Genomic DNA, 26,049 nt, shown 5'->3' with positions numbered 1-26,049 from the left:
AGGCTATAGTATGGCAAAAAATGTCAAAAATGGCATGTCACAAAAACAGTTTAAAACACTTCAAAACAGTATAAAATAGCGTCCCGAGAGACGCCATAGCATAGAAATGTGCAAAATGTCCAAAAACACCTTAAAACTCATGTTGAAAAATGACCAAAAGGCAAGGCTATAGTATGGCAAAAATGTCAAAAATGGCATGTCACAAAAACAGTTTAAAACACCTCAAAACAGTATAAAATAAGCGTCGAGAGATGCCATAGCATAGAAATGTGCAAAAACGGCCAAAAACACCTTAAAAACTCATGTTGAAAAAATGACCAAAACGGCAAGGCTATAGTATGGCAAAAAATGTCAAAAATGGCATGTCACAAAAACAGTTTAAAACACCTCAAAACAGTATAAAATAGCGTCCCGAGAGATGCCATAGCATAGAATGTTGCTAAAATGTCCAAAAACACCATAAAAATACATGTTGAAAAAATGACCAAACGGCAAGGCTATAGTATGGCAAAAAATGTCAAAAATGGCATGTCACAAAAACAGTTTAAAACACTTCAAAACAGTATAAAATAGCGTCCCGAGAGACGCCATAGCATAGAAATGTGCAAAAACGGCCAAAAACACCTTAAAAACTCATGTTGAAAAAATGACCAAAACGGCAAGGCTATAGTATGGCAAAAAATGTCAAAAATGGCATGTCACAAAAACAGTTTAAAACACTTCAAAACAGCAGAAAATAGCGTCCCGAGAGACGCCATAGCATAGAAATGTGCAAAAATGGCCAAAAACAGCATAAAATGCATGTTGAAAAAATGACCAAAAGGCAAGGCTATAGTATGGCAAAAATGTCAAAAATGGCATGTCACAAAAACAGTTTAAAACACTTCAAAACAGTATAAAATAGCGTCCCGAGAGACGCCATAGCATAGAAATGTGCAAAAACGGCCAAAAACACCTTAAAAACTCATGTTGAAAAAATGACCAAAACGGCAAGGCTATAGTATGGCAAAAAATGTCAAAAATGGCATGTCACAAAAACAGTTTAAAACACCTCAAAACAGTATAAAATAAGCGTCGAGAGATGCCATAGCATAGAAATGTGCAAAAATGTCCAAAAACACCTTAAAAACTCATGTTGAAAAAATGACCAAAACGGCAAGGCTATAGTATGGCAAAAAATGTCAAAAATGGCATGTCACAAAAACAGTTTAAAACACCTCAAAACAGCAGAAAATAGCGCCCTGAGAGACGCCATAGCATAGAATGTTGCTAAAATGTCCAAAAACACCATAAAAATGCATGTTGAAAAAATGACCAAAACGGCAAGGCTATAGTATGGCAAAAAATGTCAAAAATGGCATGTCACAAAAACAGTTTAAAACACTTCAAAACAGCAGAAAATAGCGTCCCGAGAGACGCCATAGCATAGAAATGTGCAAAAATGGCCAAAAACAGCACAAAAATGCATGTTGAAAAAATGACCAAAACGGCAAGGCTATAGTATGGCAAAAAATGTCAAAAATGGCATGTCACAAAAACAGTTTAAAACACTTCAAAACAGTATAAAATAGCGTCCCGAGAGACGCCATAGCATAGAAATGTGCAAAATGTCCAAAAACACCTTAAAACTCATGTTGAAAAATGACCAAAGCAGCAAGGCAACAGTATGGCAAAAAATGTCAAAAATGGCATGTCACAAAAACAGTTTAAAACACCTCAAAACAGTATAAAATAGCGTCCCGAGAGATGCCATAGCATAGAAATGTGCAAAAACGGCCAAAAACACCTTAAAAACTCATGTTGAAAAAATGACCAAAACGGCAAGGCTATAGTATGGCAAAAAATGTCAAAAATGGCATGTCACAAAAACAGTTTAAAACACTTCAAAACAGTATAAAATAGCGTCCCGAGAGACGCCATAGCATAGAAATGTGCTAAAATGTCCAAAAACACCTTAAAAACGCATGTTGAAAAAATGACCAAAACGGCAAGGCTATAGTATGGCAAAAAATGTCAAAAATGGCATGTCACAAAAACAGTTTAAAACACCTCAAAACAGTATAAAATAGCGTCCCGAGAGATGCCATAGCATAGAAATGTGCAAAAACGGCAAAAAACACCTTAAAAACTCATGTTGAAAAAATGACCAAAACGGCAAGGCTATAGTATGGCAAAAAATGTCAAAAATGGCATGTCACAAAAACAGTTTAAAACACTTCAAAACAGCAGAAAATAGCGTCCCGAGAGACGCCATAGCATAGAAATGTGCAAAAATGGCCAAAAACAGCACAAAAATGCATGTTGAAAAAATGACCAAAACGGCAAGGCTATAGTATGGCAAAAAATGTCAAAAATGGCATGTCACAAAAACAGTTTAAAACACTTCAAAACAGTATAAAATAGCGTCCCGAGAGACGCCATAGCATAGAAATGTGCAAAAACGGCCAAAAACACCATAAAAACGCATGTTGAAAAAATGACCAAAACGGCAAGGCTATAGTATGGCAAAAAATGTCAAAAATGGCATGTCACAAAAACAGTTTAAAACACCTCAAAACAGTATAAAATAAGCGTCGAGAGATGCCATAGCATAGAAATGTTGCAAAATGTCCAAAAACACCATAAAAATACATGTTGAAAAAATGACCAAAAAGGCAAGGCTATAGTATGGCAAAAAATGTCAAAAATGGCATGTCACAAAAACAGTTTAAAACACCTCAAAACAGCAGAAAATAGCGCCCTGAGAGACGCCATAGCATAGAATGTTGCTAAAATGTCCAAAAACACCATAAAAATGCATGTTGAAAAAATGACCAAAAAGGCAAGGCTATAGTATGGCAAAAAATGTCAAAAATGGCATGTCACAAAAACAGTTTAAAACACTTCAAAACAGTATAAAATAGCGTCCCGAGAGACGCCATAGCATAGAAATGTGCAAAAATGTCCAAAAACACCATAAAAATACATGTTGAAAAAATGACCAAAACGGCAAGGCTATAGTATGGCAAAAAATGTCAAAAATGGCATGTCACAAAAACAGTTTAAAACACTTCAAAACAGTATAAAATAGCGTCCCGAGAGACGCCATAGCATAGAAATGTGCAAAAACGGCCAAAAACACCTTAAAAACTCATGTTGAAAAAATGACCAAAAAGGCAAGGCTATAGTATGGCAAAAAATGTCAAAAATGGCATGTCACAAAAACAGTTTAAAACACCTCAAAACAGTATAAAATAGCGTCCCGAGAGATGCCATAGCATAGAAATGTGCAAAAATGTCCAAAAACACCTTAAAAACTCATGTTGAAAAATGACCAAAAAGGCAAGGCTATAGTATGGCAAAAAATGTCAAAAATGGCATGTCACAAAAACAGTTTAAAACACTTCAAAACAGTATAAAATAGCGTCCCGAGAGACGCCATAGCATAGAAATGTGCAAAAACGGCCAAAAACACCTTAAAAACGCATGTTGAAAAAATGACCAAAACGGCAAGGCTATAGTATGGCAAAAAATGTCAAAAATGGCATGTCACAAAAACAGTTTAAAACACCTCAAAACAGTATAAAATAAGCGTCGAGAGATGCCATAGCATAGAAATGTTGCAAAATGTCCAAAAACACCATAAAAATGCATGTTGAAAAATGACCAAAAAGCAAGGCTATAGTATGGCAAAAAATGTCAAAAATGGCATGTCACAAAAACAGTTTAAAACACCTCAAAACAGCAGAAAATAGCGCCCTGAGAGACGTTATAGCATAGAATGTTGCTAAAATGTCCAAAAACACCATAAAAATACATGTTGAAAAAATGACCAAAAAGGCAAGGCTATAGTATGGCAAAAAATGTCAAAAATGGCATGTCACAAAACCAGTTTAAAACACTTCAAAACAGCATAAAATAGCGTCCCGAGAGAAGCCATAGCATAGAAATGTGCAAAAACGTCCAAAAACACCATAAAAATGCATGTTGAAAAAATGACCAAAAAGGCAAGGCTATAGTATGGCAAAAAATGTCAAAAATGGCATGTCACAAAAACAGTTTAAAACACCTCAAAACAGCAGAAAATAGCGCCCTGAGAGACGCTATAGCATAGAATGTTGCTAAAATGTCCAAAAACACCATAAAAACTCATGTTGAAAAAATGACCAAAACGGCAAGGCTATAGTATGGCAAAAAATGTCAAAAATGGCATGTCACAAAAACAGTTTAAAACACCTCAAAACAGTATAAAATAGCGTCCCGAGAGATGCCATAGCATAGAAATGTGCAAAAACGGCCAAAAACACCATAAAAACTCATGTTGAAAAAATGACCAAAACGGCAAGGCTATAGTATGGCAAAAAATGTCAAAAATGGCATGTCACAAAAACAGTTTAAAACACCTCAAAACAGTATAAAATAAGCGCCCGAGAGACGCCATAGCATAGAAATGTGCAAAATGTCCAAAAACACCATAAAAATGCATGTTGAAAAAATGACCAAAAACAAGGCTATAGTATGGCAAAAATGTCAAAATGGCATGTCACAAAAACAGTTTAAAACACTTCAAAACAGTATAAAATAGCGTCGAGAGACGCCATAGCATAGAAATGTGCAAAATGTCCAAAAACACCTTAAAAACTCATGTTGAAAAAATGACCAAAACGGCAAGGCTATAGTATGGCAAAAAATGTCAAAAATGGCATGTCACAAAAACAGTTTAAAACACCTCAAAACAGCAGAAAATAGCGCCCTGAGAGACGCTATAGCATAGAATGTTGCTAAAATGTCCAAAAACACCTTAAAAACTCATGTTGAAAAAATGACCAAAACGGCAAGGCTATAGTATGGCAAAAAATGTCAAAAATGGCATGTCACAAAAACAGTTTAAAACACTTCAAAACAGCAGAAAATAGCGCCCTGAGAGACGCCATAGCATAGAATGTTGCTAAAATGTCCAAAAACACCATAAAAACTCATGTTGAAAAAATGACCAAAACGGCAAGGCTATAGTATGGCAAAAATGTCAAAATGGCATGTCACAAAAACAGTTTAAAACACTTCAAAACAGCATAAAATAAGCGTCCTAAGAGACGCCATAGCATAGAATGTTGCAAAATGTCCAAAACACCATAAAATGCATGTTGAAAAAATGACCAAAAAGGCAAGGCTATAGTATGGCAAAAATGTCAAAAATGGCATGTCACAAAAACAGTTTAAAACACCTCAAAACAGCAGAAAATAAGCGCCCTGAGAGACGCCATAGCATAGAATGTTGCTAAAATGTCCAAAAACACCATAAAAATACATGTTGAAAAAATGACCAAAAAGGCAAGGCTATAGTATGGCAAAAAATGTCAAAAATGGCATGTCACAAAAACAGTTTAAAACACTTCAAAACAGCATAAAATAGCGTCCCGAGAGACGCCATAGCATAGAAATGTGCAAAAATGGCCAAAAACAGCACAAAAATGCATGTTGAAAAAATGACCAAAAAGGCAAGGCTATAGTATGGCAAAAAATGTCAAAAATGGCATGTCACAAAAACAGTTTAAAACACCTCAAAACAGTATAAAATAGCGTCCCGAGAGACGCCATAGCATAGAAATGTTGCAAAATGTCCAAAACACCATAAAAACTCATGTTGAAAAAATGACCAAAAGGCAAGGCTATAGTATGGCAAAAATGTCAAAAATGGCATGTCACAAAAACAGTTTAAAACACTTCAAAACAGTATAAAATAGCGTCCGAGAGACGCCATAGCATAGAAATGTGCAAAACGGCCAAAACACCTTAAAAACTCATGTTGAAAAAAATGACCAAAAAACAAGGCTATAGTATGGCAAAAAATGTCAAAAATGGCATGTCACAAAAACAGTTTAAAACACCTCAAAACAGCAGAAAATAGCGCCCTGAGAGACGCTATAGCATAGAATGTTGCTAAAATGTCCAAAAACACCATAAAAATGCATGTTGAAAAAATGACCAAAAAGGCAAGGCTATAGTATGGCAAAAAATGTCAAGAATGGCATGTCACAAAAACAGTTTAAAACACCTCAAAACAGCAGAAAATAGCGCCCTGAGAGACGCCATAGCATAGAATGTTGCTAAAATGTCAAAAAACACCTTAAAAACTCATGTTGAAAAAATGACAAAAACGGCAAGGCTATAGTATGGCAAAAAATGTCAAAAATGGCATGTCACAAAAACAGTTTAAAACACCTCAAAACAGCAGAAAATAGCGCCCTGAGAGACGCCATAGCATAGAATGTTGCTAAACTGTCCAAAAACACCATAAAAATGCATGTTGAAAAAATGACCAAAAAGGCAAGGCTATAGTATGGCCAAAAAAGTCAAAATGGCATGTCACAAAACAGTTTAAAACACTTCAAAACAGCATAAAATAAGCGTCCCGAGAGACGCCATAGCATAGAAATGTGCAAAAATGGCCAAAAACAGCACAAAAATGCATGTTGAAAAAATGACCAAAAAGGCAAGGCTATAGTATGGCAAAAAATGTCAAAAATGGCATGTCACAAAAACAGTTTAAAACACCTCAAAACAGTATAAAATAGCGTCCTGAGAGACGCTATAGCATAGAATGTTGCTAAAATGTCCAAAAACACCTTAAAAACTCATGTTGAAAAAATGACCAAAACGGCAAGGCTATAGTATGGCAAAAAATGTCAAAAATGGCATGTCACAAAAACAGTTTAAAACACCTCAAAACAGCAGAAAATAGCGCCCTGAGAGACGCTATAGCATAGAATGTTGCTAAAATGTCAAAAAACACCATAAAAACACATGTTGAAAAAATGACCAAAAAGGCAAGGTTATAGTATGGCAAAAAATGTCAAAAATGGCATGTCACAAAAACAGTTTAAAACACCTCAAAACAGCAGAAAATAGCGCCCTGAGAGACGCTATAGCATAGAATGTTGCTAAAATGTCAAAAAACACCATAAAAATACATGTTGAAAAAATGACCAAAAAGGCAAGGCTATAGTATGGCAAAAATGTCAAAATGGCATGTCACAAAAACAGTTTAAAACACTTCAAAACAGCAGAAAATAAGCGTCGAGAGACGCCATAGCATAGAAATGTGCAAAATGGCCAAAAACACCTTAAAACTCATGTTGAAAAAATGACCAAAAGGCAAGGCTATAGTATGGCAAAAATGTCAAAATGGCATGTCACAAAAACAGTTTAAAACACCTCAAAACAGCAGAAAATAGCGCCCTGAGAGACGCCATAGCATAGAATGTTGCTAAAATGTCCAAAAACACCATAAAAACTCATGTTGAAAAAATGACCAAAACGGCAAGGCTATAGTATGGCAAAAAATGTCAAAAATGGCATGTCACAAAAACAGTTTAAAACACTTCAAAACAGTATAAAATAGCGTCCTGAGAGACGCCATAGCATAGAAATGTGCAAAAACGGCCAAAAACACCATAAAAACTCATGTTGAAAAAATGACCAAAACGGCAAGGCTATAGTATGGCAAAAAATGTCAAAAATGGCATGTCACAAAAACAGTTTAAAACACCTCAAAACAGCAGAAAATAGCGCCCTGAGAGACGCCATAGCATAGAATGTTGCTAAAATGTCCAAAAACACCATAAAAATACATGTTGAAAAAATGACCAAAAGGCAAGGCTATAGTATGGCAAAAATGTCAAAAATGGCATGTCACAAAAACAGTTTAAAACACTTCAAAACAGCAGAAAATAGCGCCCTGAGAGACGCCATAGCATAGAATGTTGCTAAAATGTCCAAAAACACCATAAAAATGCATGTTGAAAAAATGACCAAAACGGCAAGGCTATAGTATGGCAAAAAATGTCAAAAATGGCATGTCACAAAAACAGTTTAAAACACTTCAAAACAGCAGAAAATAGCGTCCCGAGAGACGCCATAGCATAGAAATGTGCAAAAATGGCCAAAAACAGCACAAAAATGCATGTTGAAAAAATGACCAAAAAGGCAAGGCTATAGTATGGCAAAAAATGTCAAGAATGGCATGTCACAAAAACAGTTTAAAACACTTCAAAACAGCAGAAAATAGCGTCCCGAGAGACGCCATAGCATAGAAATGTGCAAAAATGGCCAAAAACAGCACAAAAATGCATGTTGAAAAAATGACCAAAACGGCAAGGCTATAGTATGGCAAAAAATGTCAAAAATGGCATGTCACAAAAACAGTTTAAAACACTTCAAAACAGCATAAAATAAGCGTCCCGAGAGACGCCATAGCATAGAATGTTGCTAAAATGTCCAAAAACACCATAAAAATGCATGTTGAAAAAATGACCAAAAAGGCAAGGCTATAGTATGGCAAAAAATGTCAAAAATGGCATGTCACAAAAACAGTTTAAAACACCTTAAAACAGCAGAAAATAGCATCCCGAGAGACGCCATAGCATAGAAATGTGCAATAACGTCCAAAAACAGCACAAAAATGCGTGTTGAAAAAATGACCAAAAAGGCAAGGCTATAGTATGGCAAAAAATGTCAAAAATGGCATGTCACAAAAACAGTTTAAAACACTTCAAAACCGCATACAATAGCGTCCCGAGAGACGCTATAGCATAGAATGGTGCAAAAACGGCCAAAAACAAGACAAAAATGCATGTTGAAAAATTGACCGAAAAGGCAAGGCTATAGTATGGCAAAAAATGTCAAGAATGGCATGTCACAAAAACTGTTTAAAACACCTCAAAACAGCATAAAATAGCGCCCTGAGAGACGCCATAGCATAGAATGTTGCAAAAACGTCCAAAAACACCTTAAAAACTCATGTTGAAAAAATGACCAAAACGGCAAGGCTATAGTATGGCAAAAAATGGCAAAAATGGCATGTCACAAAAACTGTTTAAAACACCTTTAAACAGCATAAAATAGTGTCCCGTGGCACACCATAGCATAGAATGTTGCAAAAACAGCCAAAAACACTATAATAAAGCACGTTGAAAAAATGACCAAAAAGGCAAGGCTATATTATTATAACAGTTTAAAACATCTAAAGACAGTATAAAATAATGTGCTGAGAGACACCATAGCATAGAATGTTGCAAAAATGGCCAGAAACACCATAGACTAGCATGTGAAAACAGCCGAAAATGCCATCCTGTAGTATTGCTAAAAATGTCAAAATGTCAAAGTATGACATGTCCAAAAAACAGCTGAAAGCCACATTAAATAGCATGCCGAGACAAGCCATAGCATAGGATGTTGCAATAACGACCAGAAAAACCATAAAAAACATGTAAAAAAAAACAGATATGCCATAATATAGTTTTTCCAAAAATGTCAAAACATGATATGTCTAAAAAAAACTGCTGAAGACCACATCCAACCAGAACTAGTATGCTGAGAAATGCCATAGCTTAGGATGTTGCAAAAACTTACCAAAACACCATAATATAGCATGTTGAAAAAATGACCAAAAATGCCATACTATAGTATTACTTAAAAGGTCAAAATATTACATTTCCAAAACACAGCTGAAAACCACATCAAACCACATAAAATAGCATGACGAGACACGCCATAGCATAGGATTTTGCAAAAACGGCCAGAAACGCCATAAAATAGCATGTCAAAAAATGACCAAAAATTCCATTCTATGCTGTTGCTAAAGCACCATATTATTCTGACGTTTTTGATGATTTTTGAATGATATACTATATTATGGCTTTTTCAATTATTATTGTGCAACATGCTATACTATGACGTTTTTGAGGATATTTAACCGACATACTATACTATGACGGTTTTAATGACTTTGGAGCGACATACTTTAGTATGCCGTTTTTGATCATTTTTTGACATCATGCTATACAACGACATTTTTGATGATTTTTGAGGGTCAAACGATAGAATGATATTTTTGATGATTTTTTAAATACTATACTATGACTCAAGCTTTTGATATGTTAAGGTGTCAAAGGTTTTGTGATGGTAACCATAAAATTTGAGAGGGCTGCCTCGCTGAAATATTGTAGGGGGTGCTACTGCATCATTTTAGCACCCTGACAGAAAGTTAGCATATGGACCTGCTCAGGGCTGAACTGTTGTCCACCATGCCAAATTTGGAGAACATTCAAGCATGTACACAAACATTATTTCCTGTAGCCGCTAGGTGGCGCTATAAAGACTAGTGAATATTGTCATACAGATGTGTTCAAGGCGGGACCCTTATCAATAATATAATGATTTCAGGCAGATTGGACACCAGAGTTACAACAATTTACTCTTTCGTGGCGAAACATCCAAATTCGACGCTGTGTAACGGAAAAACTGTAAAAGTTTGGTGCAGGCCATTGGTTACTTTTTATCATGAAGGTGTTAAGATTGGACACACCAAATTTGAAGTCGATCAGATCAATCCTGTAGGACGAGTTTGCAAAAGCGTGAGGGGTGAAAGTCGCAAAACGTGAGCACAAAATTCAAAATTGCTGCCTTCCTGTTGGGTTTAGGGGTGGGTCCAAGAGGCTTTTTTTTGTGCGTATGACACATGAGTGTACCAAATTTTGTAACTGCAGGTAAGACTGGTCATTGGGGCTACACTATAGGGGGTGCTGTGGAGCCATTTGGCCACGCCCATTTCTAAAACCACCAAAATAATACATTTTCACCAGGCTGGATGTGCATACCAGGTTTTTGGGAATGTGCGACCGCCAAACATGCTATTTTATTGGGGAGAAAAATAATAATTACTTGCATTCCAAGAAGGTCCTTGCATGGTTTGTGCTCAGGCCCAAATAATTCCTTCAATTTCAAGAGGGCCTTCACTGAACGACCTGTGGTCGATACTCGGGCCCTAAAATCTTCTTTGCGTCGAGTTGAGGAGTCACACAGCCTTGGGAAAGAAGCTGCTCCGTAGTCTGGTGGTTCAGCAGCAGATACTGCTGTATCTTGTTTCAGATGGCAGCAGGGTGAACAGACTGTGGCTGGGGTGGCTGCTGTCTTACTGTCACTGATGCTCTGTAGATGGGAATCAGTGATGTTCTGGGCAGTTTTAATCACCTGCTGTAAAGCCTTCTTGTCCTTGTCCTTGTTTCCAGTCAGTATGCTTTCTATTCAGACTAACTGTAGAAGTTAACCAGGATCTTGCTCTGGAATTTAGCCTTCCTAAGTTTCATAAAAAGGAGAGCCTTTTTTAACCTGGTGGTGGTGTTGTCAAGTCAAGTCAACTTTATTTATATAGAACCTTTAAAAACAACCAGGTTGACCAAAGTGCTTTACAGAGTAAAAAGGCAAATACCTGAACACGAGAATACATCACACATCTTAAAACAATATCAAAATTATCAGCAATATCAACAACAGTATAAAAATGTTTTTATCCCAATAGTAACATCTGTTGGGATAAAAACATTTTTATCTTAAACAAAGGCCAGGGAGAAAAAAATGTGTCTTCAACAAAGATTTAAAATGCTCTAGCGTAGGGGCAGATCCCTTTTTAAGTGGTAAGCTGTTCCACAAATTTGGTGCAACTACAGCGAAAGCTCGATCTCCCCTGGTTGTAAGCCTTGTTTTAGGCACATCCAGGAGCAGCTGGTTTGCAGACCTCAGTGCTCTGACTGGGGCTTGAACATTAAGCAGTTCATTTAAAGAAGGCAGTGCCAAACCATTAAGTGTTTTAAAAGTTAACAACAAGATCTTAATGTGTGATGACCAAGATTGGTTCTCACTGATGATAATTCAAGGAACCTATAGCTGTTCACCTGCTCCACCTCAGCTCCACTGATGTAGACAGGGGTGTGTGTCTTTGCCTTCTTCTTTCTAAAATCAACAATCAGCTCCTTGGTTTTACTAAAGTTGAACGGTAGGTTGTTCTCTGTGCACCACTTGGTAAGATTGTTGATTTCCTCCCGGTATAAACTCTCATTGTTGTTTGTAATACGGCCAATGATGGTGGTGTCGTCCACATATTTCACAATAGAGTTCTCCTGATGTCTGGAAGAAAGGATGTACAGTGTGAACAGGAGGGGGCTGAGCACACAGCCCTGGGGGGCTTTAATGTTGAGCACTAATATAGAGGAGGTGTGACTGCCAATCCGAACTCTCTGGGGTCTGCATGTGAGGAAGTCCAGTATCCAGTTGCAGAGTGTTGTTCTGAAGCCCGGAGCGTTAAGTTTTCCAATCAGCTTCTTGGGAGAGATTGTGTTGAATGCTGAGCTGAAGTTAACAAACAGCATCCTGACGTAGCTGTTCTTGTTCTCCAGGTGAGTGAAGACTGAGTGAAGAGCAGTACCTGTAGATACAGCGTCCTCTGTGCATCTGTTGGTTCTGAAAGCATACTGGTGAGGGTGCAGGCTGGCAGGGATATTTGATGTGCTGGAGAACCAGTTTCTCAAAGCACCTCATCAGGATGGGGGTAAGTGCCACAGGGCAGCAGTCATTTAGATTGGACACAGCAGACTTTTTAGGTATAGGAAGAATGATGGCTGTCTTGAAGCAAGAGGGAACAGTCTCTCAGTGTGGAAGTTCTGTTTGCAAACATTAAACAGACAAAGTAACGTAGTTCGTTGTTGTTACTCGGACATGGCGACCTTTTAGACAGTTAAATGTTAGGTCCTGAATCCGGTCCAGATAACAAATGTTTACAACGCGAATCTCCGCAGTAACAGAGACTGCAAACGGTCTTTGCATTGTGAGTAAACAGTTATCAGAGTTACTGTTGAACCATATGGTGGATTTTTTCTTTTACTCACTTGCTTTTACTTAGTTTCTAATACACTCCCTTGTTACTAAATGCACGTGGAAAATATGCTAAGATGCCCAGTGAAATAGAAAAGAAATACCAAAGGCAAAGTTGCTCATAAATTGTTTCCTCTGCTGTTGACAAACAACTATAAGATGTATTTTTGCTGATTATCATGCAGTAGACTGCTTTGTAAGAATGTGTAAGCTACATTTCCAGAGGAAAGTGTCATTTGACAGACTCTTGGTTTGGAATATTGTCACTTTAGAATAACAACTCTGTTATATAAACTGCAGTAGATTACTTTTTACTTGAAAATGTTTGTTGTTAAGACAGTATTACCTTCCCCACACTGTCTTTGTGGAATATAATCATTTATCAAAGTTGGCAATGTTATTTTTGGGGAATTAATTAGGGCTAATATCTACAACAGATAGTATTCTGAAATTCTTTTTGAATACTGTAAACCCCTTACAAATTATATTCATTTTAAGAGGACATTAATAGCTGGTAGATCAGAGAACATGTATTTGTTTTTTCCCAAAAGTACTATCTAAAGTATTATCTGCGCTGTTTCATTAAAAACATTGGAAAAGAAAAAATACAAACAAATGTTAGTTGTGTTCTTTGGAACTTTAACAAGCAGCGTTGAGCAACTAACTTCCAAAATATTATGCAGTACATAACACTAGTAACTGTCAATTTAAAGGGAAGTTTCTTTACAATATTACTTCCTGTACAGAGTAATGCATAACACTACTTTTGCATTATTTTCACCCAAAAAACTGCAGAAGTCCAAAAGGTGTTAAAAATTTCGAAGGTTTGAAAAATGCTGAATGAGAAAATATCAGCACTTTCTATCAGGTGGTGAATGTTAGTGCACATAGTAGCTGCACGTAGTAACTGCAGTTACATTATCACAAATCTGTTATATAATTATATAACCCAATTACTGCTTAAATGTAAAGTACTACTCAAACAGGCTACTTTTACTGCAAACCCCTAACACGGTTCACAGGTCATACTTGTCTTCATCTGTGAATTTCCACACTGGATTCAGCGAAATCTGTAGAACAGAAAAAAGAAAGACACTAATTATTTTGTGTAATGATGATGTCCTCTCTCTCTTTCAGATGTTACAGATATCTTGCATGCTGCAGCTTTGTTAGCTGGTGTTAGGGATACCTGGGAAGACGTATGAGAATCGTCATCCTGTCTTGCGTTGTATGCCAGATACGTTGTCTTTTTTCGTAATGACCTTTTCCTTTGACGGTCTCTGGAACTGGGCACAGAGGTTTTCTGGGATGGGGATTTGTTTGAGCTCATCTGTGTATCTGCAGGGCTCCTCCAACACCTCCTCAGAGGCCCCATCAGGTCACTGACACACTCTGAAAAACATGTTTACAGTGTTTCTTTTCTTTTTTTTGTTTTACTTTTATTTATTAGAACAGTACTACAATGCTGAATGACAGAAATTATATTATTTATTTTTTTTATAATGTTCCACAAAATAATAAATAAATATAATGGGTTTTTTTTGTATCTCTATACCTGAACATTTAAAATAAAAGCTGTGTTTATTACTTACTGAATTTTTTTGCTTCCTTTCCACAGGATTTGCAACGCATTGTCTCTTCTTTTTCAGGAAGCTTTGCAGTTGAAGGCATATGTTGTGATATACTGTAATTGGAAAAACACAATTATAACAGTAATTTTAGTTACTAACATAATAGTGTGTATGCTTTAAAAAACACTGTGGTCCACATGAAAATGTTTTTACTGGTAAAGAAAAAGCTAAACCACATATATGTTATTTTTCTGCTTCATTACTTGCAGTGTATTTTAGCAGGACTTTTCAAAAAAAGTAAAAGCTAATTTTGTTTTAAATCATTTCATTCCTACCTGAAATATCAATGATAACACTGGAATATTTCAAGTATTACACTTTACCTTTCCCTCCTCACTGTACTCTACTGTTTTCGGTTTGAAAGTTAGCACAGAAATAGCACAGACTACACTGAATATCGTGTAATATGAATGCAGTCAGGTAAGTTTGAGGAATGATCACATAAGCTCAGCTGCTGAGAAAACAACGCTGCATTTTTTAGGAGACATTAGTGAAAAAAAATATTTCATTACACATCTTAAGCTTCACGTTCCATGCTTGTATAATAATGTGGAAGTGAATCCACAACTGTATTATCTGGTAACTATGGTAATTCGATTTTGAAAAACTTTTTTCGACTGTATTGTTATGTGCTAATAGACATTAGCTCTACTGTAAACTTTAACAATGTGTACATGTACACTGCTTGTTCCGACACTGTATTCACGTCCCCTTTTTCACCAACTGTCAACACAAAATAAACCCAGACAAAACACTGATATGATGTTACTTACGGCTTGTGCTTCGAGTCCCCCACACAACCTTGTATTGATGGAACGGCACCATCCGTAGCCAGCTTCGTACTTTGACTTGATTAGTAAACAGCACTCTGTGAAGTGGCGTGAACAAACGTACACTGCCTTATTTGGCTTTTGCTGGCTTGAAAACAAAGTCCATCCAATTCTGTCCAGTGCTTGCCTCTGTGGGGATGCTGAACAAAGTTAACTTCCCAGAAACTCCTCTCAGCTGAGAGACTCAGGCAGACCAGTGGGGAAGGGAGGGGGAGAGCACTCGCGCAGAGGGAGGAGGGGAGGAGAGGGAGCGGCCTTAGCATGGAGCAGTGTGCCCATATAGAGACATCCTTCTCAGAGTGACGAGAGACTGAGTGGTGTTTAGAAAAAGCCAAACAAAAGGCTAGTGTTCACAGGCAGCCAAAACTGCCCACAGGGCTTTCTCCCACATATGCTTATTTCAGTATCTGACTGTTTGTTATTATTTAACTTCAACATCCAACATTGTAACAGGATTAATAGGTTGAGAAAGCAGTGAAAGCATAATATGTCTACTTTAATTTGATATAGAAAAGAAGAGAGAAATGCATATTTCATATTTTTTCTGTAAACTCATTTTGCATTTAAAAAGAAATAAAATTGTGAGAAAATCATATCGTAAAACTAATATCGTGAAACTAGTATCGTGAATCGAATCAAATCTTGACTTCAGTAAATCATCACTGAAGTCTGCTGCAAAATTCTGCATTACATTTCACTCAGTAAAACTCAGATTTAATAAGTCAGAGGTAGTACAAATGTGTAAATTGTGTCATTAAGGTAGACAAAAGGAGTGTTACCTGTGAAAATATTATGTTTATTCACTTTACATGGAGCTAGAATCAATACAGAATTGAGAATGTTTTCTGAATGTGTCAGTGTCTACCATAGACTGTATATAAAGATGGACAACATGACAGCTCCCCTAAAGTGAGGGTTTTTGGGTGGGAACTCCCATTTTTAGAGTCCCGGATAAAGAGAGGCACATGGGCAGACTGCTCACATCTCAGCCCCCAACCAGCCTTTCAAGTGACTTTTATGAATGCTATGATGGATCCGAGTGGCCCCTGACTGGTAGCCGAAACCCATGCAGAAAGGGGAGCAATCAGAAGGAGACTGGAAAGGCAAGGGCGCAAACACAGATGGATGATCCAGAGGTGGAGGCTCGGGGAAGACCCCTCCCTACATTGACAGAGAAAACTGCACTTCAACAAACATGACAAAACAGGTAGTCACCTGACAACCATAACAATCACATATTATATAATGACATTTATTATAACATACTATACCATTACCTTTATGTGATATTTTTATGACATACTGATGCTGATATTGACTATTATTTGACATTTTTTATGGCCCTATATGCTTTTAATTTTCATAAGAAACTATACTATGACATTTTTATGACAAATTCTTGTATAATGTTTTTTTTAATGAAATTTTAATGACTACTATGCAATGACTTTTTAAAAAATTATATTTGTAAGATACTTAACAATGACTACTTAAAGAACTTTTTGATTAAATACGATACCATGATTCAATAAAATTTTCATGACAAACTATGCTATGAGGTTTTATGACCTACTATACTATGACTTTTATTACTAGAGTTTGATGACATTCTGTACTACGATATTTTGATGACATTTTTATGACCTATGATATTTTTAGGACATGCTATACAGTGACTTTTGTTTTCATTTTAATGGTAAACCTAAACTATAACTAATCAAGAACAATTTTATAATGTACTAAATCATTACTTTTTTTTTTCATGGCAAACTATACTATGACATTTTTATTACATATAAAATCCTAACCTACGACATTTTTATGACTTATATTCATGGATTTTAAAATAACATCTTCATGAAATACTATGTTTTAATGATATTTTTATGACATACTATATTGTGAGTTTTTACATACATTTTCGCGAAATACTAAAGTGTGGGCTATAAACTACATTTTCATGACATACTATACAATGACTTTTTTCCATATTATATGACATATGATATTATGACATTTGTTGACATACTATACTATGACTGTTTACATATTATGTTATGCCTTTTTATGACATTATATGCAATTACTTTTTGGAATGGGCTGATGGCTTGGCTTATGGTTTTTTTGAGAACCACTCAAAAAAGCAACTGAGTCCTGAGCAACAGATTCATATTGTTGTTACACATAAAAAATGTCAAATTATGTTGCTATTCTAATTTGTACAGCTAAATAACAAACAAAAGGGCCCGTGAGTAAGCAACTCAACAGCATACTTATTGTGTGCTTTTGTTTCACAGAAAAATACTGTAGCCTACTACATTCACCTGACAGAGACATGTTGCTGTTTAAGTTACCTTGCAAATTAAATATTAATATGTACAATATGTATTAATATGAATAATATAATTATTCATTTAATGATCCAGCATTATATAAAAAATGAAAAGGTAAGGAAATGTAAGTATATTTTGCTGATCATGCCTCTCTTTTACTCGTCACTTCAAGTAAAATATTGACTGTTGAACTGATTTTGCGGTGTTAAAAATTTTACAATTTATATTTTCACTTCAGAAAAAGTTTTGAGTACTACTTCTATTCTATCACTGGCAAGACCAACATTTCCACTGAGAGAAAGGGTGAAAAGTAAAGTAAGACAGCATTTGCCTTGGGCCACTCACTAAATTTGCTTCTGAAAAATGCACCAATGAAATAGTAGTGACTGTATTTTTTTTCCAGATTGGACATGCACTGAAACAACCACTGTGGTTATAAAGTAGTTCATTGATTTAAATAGCGGAGGTGTGCTGCCAGCGGTACAATTATGTTATAAGGCACAGTTACACAGTGGACATAGGTCTGCTTGACTCTGTATGAGCCACCACAGTTGTTAAGTACGGTTTCAACAAATGCATGGATTTCAACAGTGGGTATTTGTGCATTGATACACAACACACTCAGTGACTTTCTCGCTAGACCTGGTGACTTTTAAGATGTTTTTTTTTTCTTTTTCAAACTTGCTGGTCAGTTATAGATAGTTGGAGAGTGCCAGCAACAGGTGCACCTACAGGTGTGTCACCGTTTAAAAAAGTGATTTACGCTGTGAAACGGTCACAGTTCAGCACTAGAAGTTCCTGGTTAGGTTTAGGAAAAGCTTGTGGTTTGTGTTAAAACATGTATTATTGTTACATAATTTAAGTTATGTACACAAGTTAGTTTACCTTACACAGCCCACATGAGGTTAGTTGAGTATATTGCGTCATTGATCTTTCAGACTGTATAAAGTAATGGACATGGCTGTTGTGACATCAGTCATTGGTTTGTGGACTGCTGTCCTGAAGCCTTGAGCTCAGCATTTTAGAATCTGTTTTTTTGTAGTCAGAAGTGACTCAACAGACTGTAGCAATGGCAGTGACTCAAGCTGCCACGCCTTTAAATATGCGTAACTTTAAGCCTTTATAAAAATGTAAAAGGGTTGAGTTATATAAAAATTCACCCCTGATCAGTTGTCATGAATGTTATAAATTAGCTAATAAGTATGAATTTTTCCTTTGCTCACATAATAATAACTACTGCGACTAGAGGCTGCCACAATAAATGTAAATAAGGGTCGTCATAAGGTGCATGCACAGACAACCTATACAGATGTTTTTGGGCGAGGATGGTCTTACTCTATCAAATAAAACTTCTTGACATTCTCAATACTGACATTGAGAAATGTGCCAAATATGTAAGTCTTTAACTACGTGGTGTGTCTAGGTTATTATTTGTATTTAGTTCCAGTTACACTTTACATGGGATTTGTAATTGAGACAAAAAAACAATATTGTCAGTTGTTCCTTGTATCTTAAAGTCTAAAATCATAGTGCACATCCAGACATCCAGACTCTCTGACAAGACACTGGCTTTCAATTTTGGATATTTCATAATAGTGCCTAAAATACCATACCCTGGTAAATGTTATGATTGTCATAATAACAGTGATCCAGGCGTGAAGTCTGCCTGACTGACATGTTGGAAGACAGACAGCCTGACAGTGCAAAGCACACATACCCCGTGGGGATAATATAGACTTGTAGTGATTTATATGTCAGTTCCCTTTTAATGATATAGTATTAGAGTGGTGATTTATGAGGCCATTTTTATTTCGCATAGACACTCATATTCAGACTCAGGGTTTAACTCACACTCTCTAACATGCTGAGCAATACTCCCATGATGAGTTTCCCAGAATAGCAAACGTCATTTCCTTCAAGAATTTCTGTCTACAGATAATGGTCTTAAGTGCAATTGTGCACTAATTGTTATTTGTACCATGTACCACGCAGCATGGGGAACCATCGAAAAAACAGATCCTAAACCGCAGATCCCCTACAAGCAAAGTTTGTTGTCTGATTTGCTTTCAGTCCAAGAGCAACAGTGCAGGGGTTAAAGACGGCCATCAGATCGTCTGAGTGTGGTTGTTCACATAAACATTCTAATTCTGATTGTGAGTAAAATTTAACAGTTAGGTTTCTGCTACTGCTTCTACTACTCTTATTCTTTTGTCTTTTACAAAAATTTGTTACATTTACATGTTATTTTTCTTTGTATTTGTGCTACCTCTGTGATGCACACCAGCAATGGCACTTGCGTGGAAGTGGAGAAGAATAATAAAGATAAAGACGAAAAGAGCTTGAGTTAGAAGAAACTGTTAAATTATGCAAATTTGTCACATAGTGAACTTAACTTTAAATATATATGCAACATCTGGTGGCTCTGGAGTCGAAACTAAAGATTTAGGATGTGCAATTACCAAGGGTTTGCAAGTGTTACTTTTTACAGAGTATCAGTGGCTGCGAATAAGTTAGAAAATAATCATACACTGATGTTGTTTTGTATGTATTTTATGGTGAGAATCATGGCATCTGTTGCTGGAAAGTTTCATCTATGTTTCTCAAGACGATTTGAATTCATATCAAGCTCTGTAATAATGACATATTCATGATCTGCATATTCAGGACCGCCATGCGTTTTAGACCTACTATAAGTGTGTATGAAAGATCTGAAAAAGCCTATTCTTGTTAATGTTCACTGAGGTATGAGAAGGAGTTATTCATGTGCTGTCCACATTTTAGTTCCACATACTGAACAAGCTCCTCTTTATGGGACATTATGTCTCCAAATGCTTTTTATGTATATACATGTGAGAACATGCAGCCCGAACAACATATGCATCTGAGAATCACAGTGTTAAACAGCTTATGACAACCCTAGCGTCTGGTACAAAAACATATTCATGTCAGGCATTCGATCTGTTAAGAAGTAATGATCCCAATTTGGTCGCAGGAGAACAAAGACAACATTATGGACATGTACTCATGCAATATGTAAAGCTCTGTGGAGAAATATTTCCAGATGTAGTGCTCTCATATGACAAAAACTGTATGTACAGCGTTTCCCTTTTATCATCACAACATAGATAATTAATGAATGTTGTATTGGTCTGCGAAAAATCTATATGTAATATAAGAGGAAAAATAATTTTAATTGCTCCTCAACAGACTCATGAGAACATGGGACAACACTTGTCAAATGAAAATCTACCAGCAGTGTAGACACACAAAGTATTGTTTTCCCACATCCTCCGCACCTGTGCCCACAAGAAGCAAAGAGTTGAGTGGCTTGCTGCAGAGTGTTTTGGTAATGATGGTGGTGACTCGAGATGTAAAGTGAACGTTGCATCATTAATACAATGGTATTTAAAATCAGTAAGTAAAAAGCCTTGATTTACAAAATGTTTAGAGCTCACGTACTTAACAATCTTTGTCTTTGCAATTCCTGTTTGAGCTGTAATGATTGGAACCTACTTTAACAGTAATGATAGGTGTAAGCCTATCTTAGATACCACCAACAATTATGTGGTTTCCTTTTTTGACTTTACAGTCCATACAGAACTTATTCATTTTCTTATAATAAGCACCACATATAATCATGACTAAACTACTTTCTTTGCAAGTTATTTACATTATGTGTCATAAATCAGCTGAATGCAAACATCAGCATGCTGTCACATTGATAATGGCATTACTAAAATGCTGGTGTTTACCATATACACATCCTATTGTATCATGTTAGCATGCTGACACAAGCTTGTTAGCACTGAGACGAAAGTGTAGCTGAGGCTGATGGAGGTAATATTTTGGTTATAAAAGTTTGTACTTCATTACATGAGATCAGTCAAATAGTTGTAAGGGCATCTTACCAAAAACTACAAATATCAACCACTTAGGGGCACTGCAGGAAATGTCATGGCATCACTGTGTCATTGTATCATCATCCTGAAATCATCTAGGCACCATGAATGTCCTTGCACATTTTCATACCCATCAACATTGTAAATGTTGGAATATTTCCCTGGATAAGTGAAAACTCTGACCTACTGTTGGCTCTACTGGAGATTAAAAAAAAGTCAGGGGATCACCATGTCAAGAGGCTTCATCTTCTGGGAACCATTAATTTCCCTATTTGATAGTTTTTGAGAAAATTCTGTTGTAGCCAAAGTGGCTGCTTGCTGTCTAATTAACATGTTTAAGTGTTAAAATCATATGTAGTGTTAAAGTCATATGTAATTATCATGGAAGAAAATACTTTTTTCTTTGGACAAGAAAACATAATGTAGAGAATACAAAATACCAGAGCCGGGTTTGCCCTGTTACACCCCTGCAGTGAACAGTTTTGAAGCCTCCCCATCTGCCTCCCTGCATCTTTGTCTGTGGTTACTAACCCCAGCTACAGTGGTCAGACATGGGCCCCCTATATTTTCCATGGGCAGTTTATCACACTTCCTTTCCCTCTGCTCAGGGCCCCCAGTCAGTCTGCCAGACAGGAAAATCAAAGACATTGGGACATACCATTATAGTGCAAATGGTATATGGCACCGTACAGCATGCTGATGATATATAACTTTTAAGTCTCACAAGTAAACACTAAACAGGAAGAGGTCTGAGCTGACTTTTCCTTTAAGAGCCCTCACAAGTGAACATAAATGTCTGAATCAAACACTGGATTGATTAAAAGTCAGTTAAAATGATCCTGCACATATTGGATGGTACTGAATTGAATGGAAGGCAAAATGATTTTACTTGGATGTGTTAAGTATGAAGTTGAATTTTAGTAAATACAGTGTGTAATAAATCATTTGTGATTCAGTTGATTTCACTGTCATTAAAAGGCATGGCTCTAAATGCCATGCGAAGTGATTTTATTATTTTTTTCGGCCAGTTTGTCATATGTTCTGTCAGTTTAGCCTGGCGTCACAGTCATTCTATCACACATTGAGAGACAGATTTCGTAAGAGGAAAAAGAGCATAACACCGCAGCCATCAGCTCTGTCCAACATCTGGTTTTATCCCTTAAAACTAGTATCTGGATCATGAATTGTGCTTGAAACACAGAATGAGCTTTTTCTTTTTAAAAAAAAAGTAGTATTTTTTTTCTTGTGAAGGAATAGAGAAGTCATGTTCAATAGCAAGAGTATGTGAAAAAAGACCTTGTTGTAAAGAAGACTTCTGGGTTTTCCTGCTTCTGATTTATTAATGATATTTAGTTAAGTAGTACATGTGAGGTAAAATACTCAGTTCCACTGAATAGTAAACATATGCGCTACGTATAGTGCTTGATAACAAACCAAAAGTAGGGCAAACTATGAGTTATACTGTAGAATACTAATGTATTTTGTACAACTTTTCTTCTGCTACAAAAGAAGAAAGTATGAACCTTATATGGAATAGTCCTGTTTTCTAGAAATCACATTTTACTTCAGTAACCTATGGATTAAATTTCTAGGCAGAGTTTATGTAAGGACATAGACATTTTAAGACCTCATTCTATTTTTTACGATGTAACAGGTGATTTTTTACCCCCTAAAAATTACCACCACTAGTGTTTAACTTTCACTCTTGGTGGACCATCATCCATCTGCTCTTCACCATCAATTTTCTCCCTGTCTTTTCCATCTTAGCTACAGCCTGTCTGCTATACAAAACAACACACAACAATAGGCTAATTTCAAATGGCCTGAAAAGTTAGGATGGGGCCTCAGAAGTCATTAGACAGTGCAGGCAAAAATAAGGCTTTCTGGTTCTTATTTTCCAAATTTCTAGAGGGAGTCATTTGATTAATGACATCAATTTTACTACTCCACAAATAACTAACCCCTTAATGCATTTTTTTTCCCAAAAAGTCTGCAGCACCGGTTCTTCTCCTGAGATGTGTAAAATGCTTGTTTGCAAAGTTAAATAAAAACTCCCATTTTTAAGATGCAAAAATGATGAAACCTGCACTTCTCTGGCTCAACTAGTGCTCAGACACATACGTACTGTAAGCAAGAATGAAAAATGACAGGTTTTAGGGGGACAATTAAAGAAGAATTATGATCATCATAGCTGCATAATGGTTTATGACACCTGTTACTTATCTCTTCAATCAATGGGCTTAATTGGACATTACGCTATGAAATGCCACTATACACATGCTCTCATCCAGTTGGTAGCTCCCATGACAGCAATGGCTCCTATTCTGTTCTCCCTCCTACAAGCATGTACCTCAGCCAGGATGTGTATGAGCCTGCCAGCCGTTAACCCCACAGAGGAAGTGTGTGGGAAATGAGATCAGCCTTAAAGAGAGGTAACGCCTGAGCCACTGACACCAGACCAATAACTGTCACTCACTGCACCTGATACCGAGATACTAAAAAATGCAGACAATAACAAGAAGGTCAGAATAGAGCAGAATAGAGAGAAGAGAAGAGACTTTTAATGTTCTTAATAAAATAACACCAACAGAAAAAGTGCCTTGCTGATTAACTTCATTAAAACCTCCACTCACCACACACTGACACACACACAAGCACACACACACGTACAAATGCACACACAGACAAGCACACACACGCACACACTAAACCCTTAAAACAACACAACAGCAACCAGCAACACAGTTAACACTCATATACATATAGTCAGCCCCTCTTTACCACAGAACAGAGTGTGTTTCCTAGCCCCCACACATTAACAAAAGCATCAACATCATGTTTCATAGAAAAGTACATAAACTCCACCCTGAGGGGCGCAGAGATCATTCCCTTCAAAATAGCTACCGGGTCTGTAGGACCCACGCCCCTCATCTTATTTCTGCGGCTGAGCCAGATAGCCAGCTTTGCCAGACCAACACAAAAACACAGAGTACACCGGGCCCAAGATGAAGCTCTCCATACAGAGGGTCTCCCCAAGCTTCACACACAAACCCTTGAGAAATCACAGCACACCAGCGACTCTGACAGTGTACAAAAACATGGCTAACGGTTTCAGACACTCCGCAAAAAGGGTAGGATCCTCCACTGCAGGTCCCCTGACATCTTAGGATGTGGCTGCTTGTAAAAGACCCTCCACCTGAACCTCACAGTCGTGTCCTCGCCCTGCAACCCTTTCCACTGATCCTGACTGATGCCCTGCAATGACCTGATGTTCCTGACCTTCACACACACCCGTGTACAAGTCCCTGCTACTGGCCTGGCCAAACTGCCCCAAACAAGGAGTGGTGAAGCACAGCAGGCCTCCCTCCTCCTGCCAGCCTCCCTTCTCTGCTGACACCTGCAGAACAGGAAACTCCGGCACCTCCTCCCCCCTTGGCATCACTGCACAGTTTCTCACAGAGTCAGGCAGAACCCCCAGCACCTCCCAGTAAAACCCCTTGAACAGTCTCAGGGAGCTCAGTGCGGTCTGCAGAGCCATCCTGCGCACCTCTGACAAATTCTCCTGGAGCCCCGCACTATCACTCCCCACCAACTCAACCTCCACCTGCCTAATACTCTGCTCCGGAGTCTCAAGGGCCCTCCTGGCCTCAGCTGTGGAAAAGGCAGTATACTGCTGACAGAACAGCCTTATCTGGGACGTGCCTGCATCCCACCACTGGCTCAGGGACTCAAACTCCCCCCCGTCTTATTCCAAGCCCCCAGAGCGTCGTCTTAAATAAACGGGGGCACGTCGAAACCAACAACCCTCGCAGCTGGAGCTGACAGTGGCCTCACGGCTAGCATAAACCCGTTCACCCAGATACCACTCGCGATCAGTGTGCTTACCAAACTTTGCTTCTACAGAAACACCTCCACAGCTTTTTTCTTCCTCGACGCATAAGACAAATTATCGTATTCTACCTGTTCCCCGACAGCCTTCCAAACATCCTCCACCGTAGCGCTGCTCACCAGTACACACCTTACTCCATGGTGGAGAGACATAGGAAACTAGGTAGAATGGATTACAAAAACAACAGGAAAAGGAACAGAACAGCTTAAAATAGAACAAACAACACCAAGAAATCAACACAGCACAACAGAGCAGAGAAAAGTGACAAAAGAAAGCATGAAATTCATTACAACTTCTAACATCAGTCTGTCTCAAAGACTGGTTCTGTTGTAAAAACTGTCCAAAGAGTTAAAATAACTGTTAAGGGGTGGAGGCTGAATTGGTTCACTGTGTATGTAACTGTAAGAGTATGTGGTACACATTTTCTTTTGTACTACTATAGAATAGAATAGAATAGAATAGAAGATTAGAGAAGAGAAGAGAAGAGAAGAGAAGAGAAGAGAAGAGAAGAGAAGAGAAGAGAAGAGAAGAGAAGAGAAGAGAAGAGAAGAGAAGAGAAGAGAAGAGAAGAGAAGAGAAAATGGCGGAAACAAACAATCTATAACAAAGTATTACAGACAAGACAAGGCAAGAAATAAAACACCTAGCTCTTTGCAGAAGAAAGTGTTCAGTACTGCACCCTATGTGAGAGGAGATTGGAGACGATACAAGAAAAGCACCACCCTCAGTAACTATCAGGCAAAATCAGTTTGGAGGAAAAAAAAACAAGATGTTTCAATA

General features: G+C 37.3%; 2 long non-coding RNA genes across 2 annotated transcripts in view; both read right to left on the bottom strand.

Moving 5' to 3' along the window:
• Positions 1-13,309: 13,309 nt before the first annotated feature.
• Positions 13,310-15,370, bottom strand: LOC121945168 (uncharacterized). The gene is made up of 4 exons (XR_006105948.2): positions 15,092-15,370; positions 14,280-14,371; positions 13,877-14,079; positions 13,310-13,757 (listed from the first exon to the last, which is right to left on the bottom strand). It is a non-coding gene; the product is annotated as an uncharacterized LOC121945168 (long non-coding RNA).
• A 466-nt stretch (positions 15,371-15,836) lies between these two features.
• Positions 15,837-26,049, bottom strand: part of LOC148188218 (uncharacterized) — a 161,305-nt gene continuing 151,092 nt past the window's right edge. The window contains exon 4 of the long non-coding RNA XR_015777881.1: positions 15,837-16,309. This is a non-coding gene — a long non-coding RNA (uncharacterized LOC148188218). The remainder of the gene's footprint in view (positions 16,310-26,049) is intronic.

The sequence above is a fragment of the Plectropomus leopardus genome, chromosome 11 (assembly GCF_026936395.1).
Source record: "Plectropomus leopardus strain MGB_pleo_1.0 chromosome 11, ASM2693639v1, whole genome shotgun sequence".
Lineage (NCBI taxonomy): Eukaryota > Metazoa > Chordata > Actinopteri > Perciformes > Serranidae > Plectropomus > Plectropomus leopardus.
The sequence above is the reverse complement of the archived record's forward strand: the minus strand, read 5'-3'. Positions and strand labels throughout refer to the sequence as shown.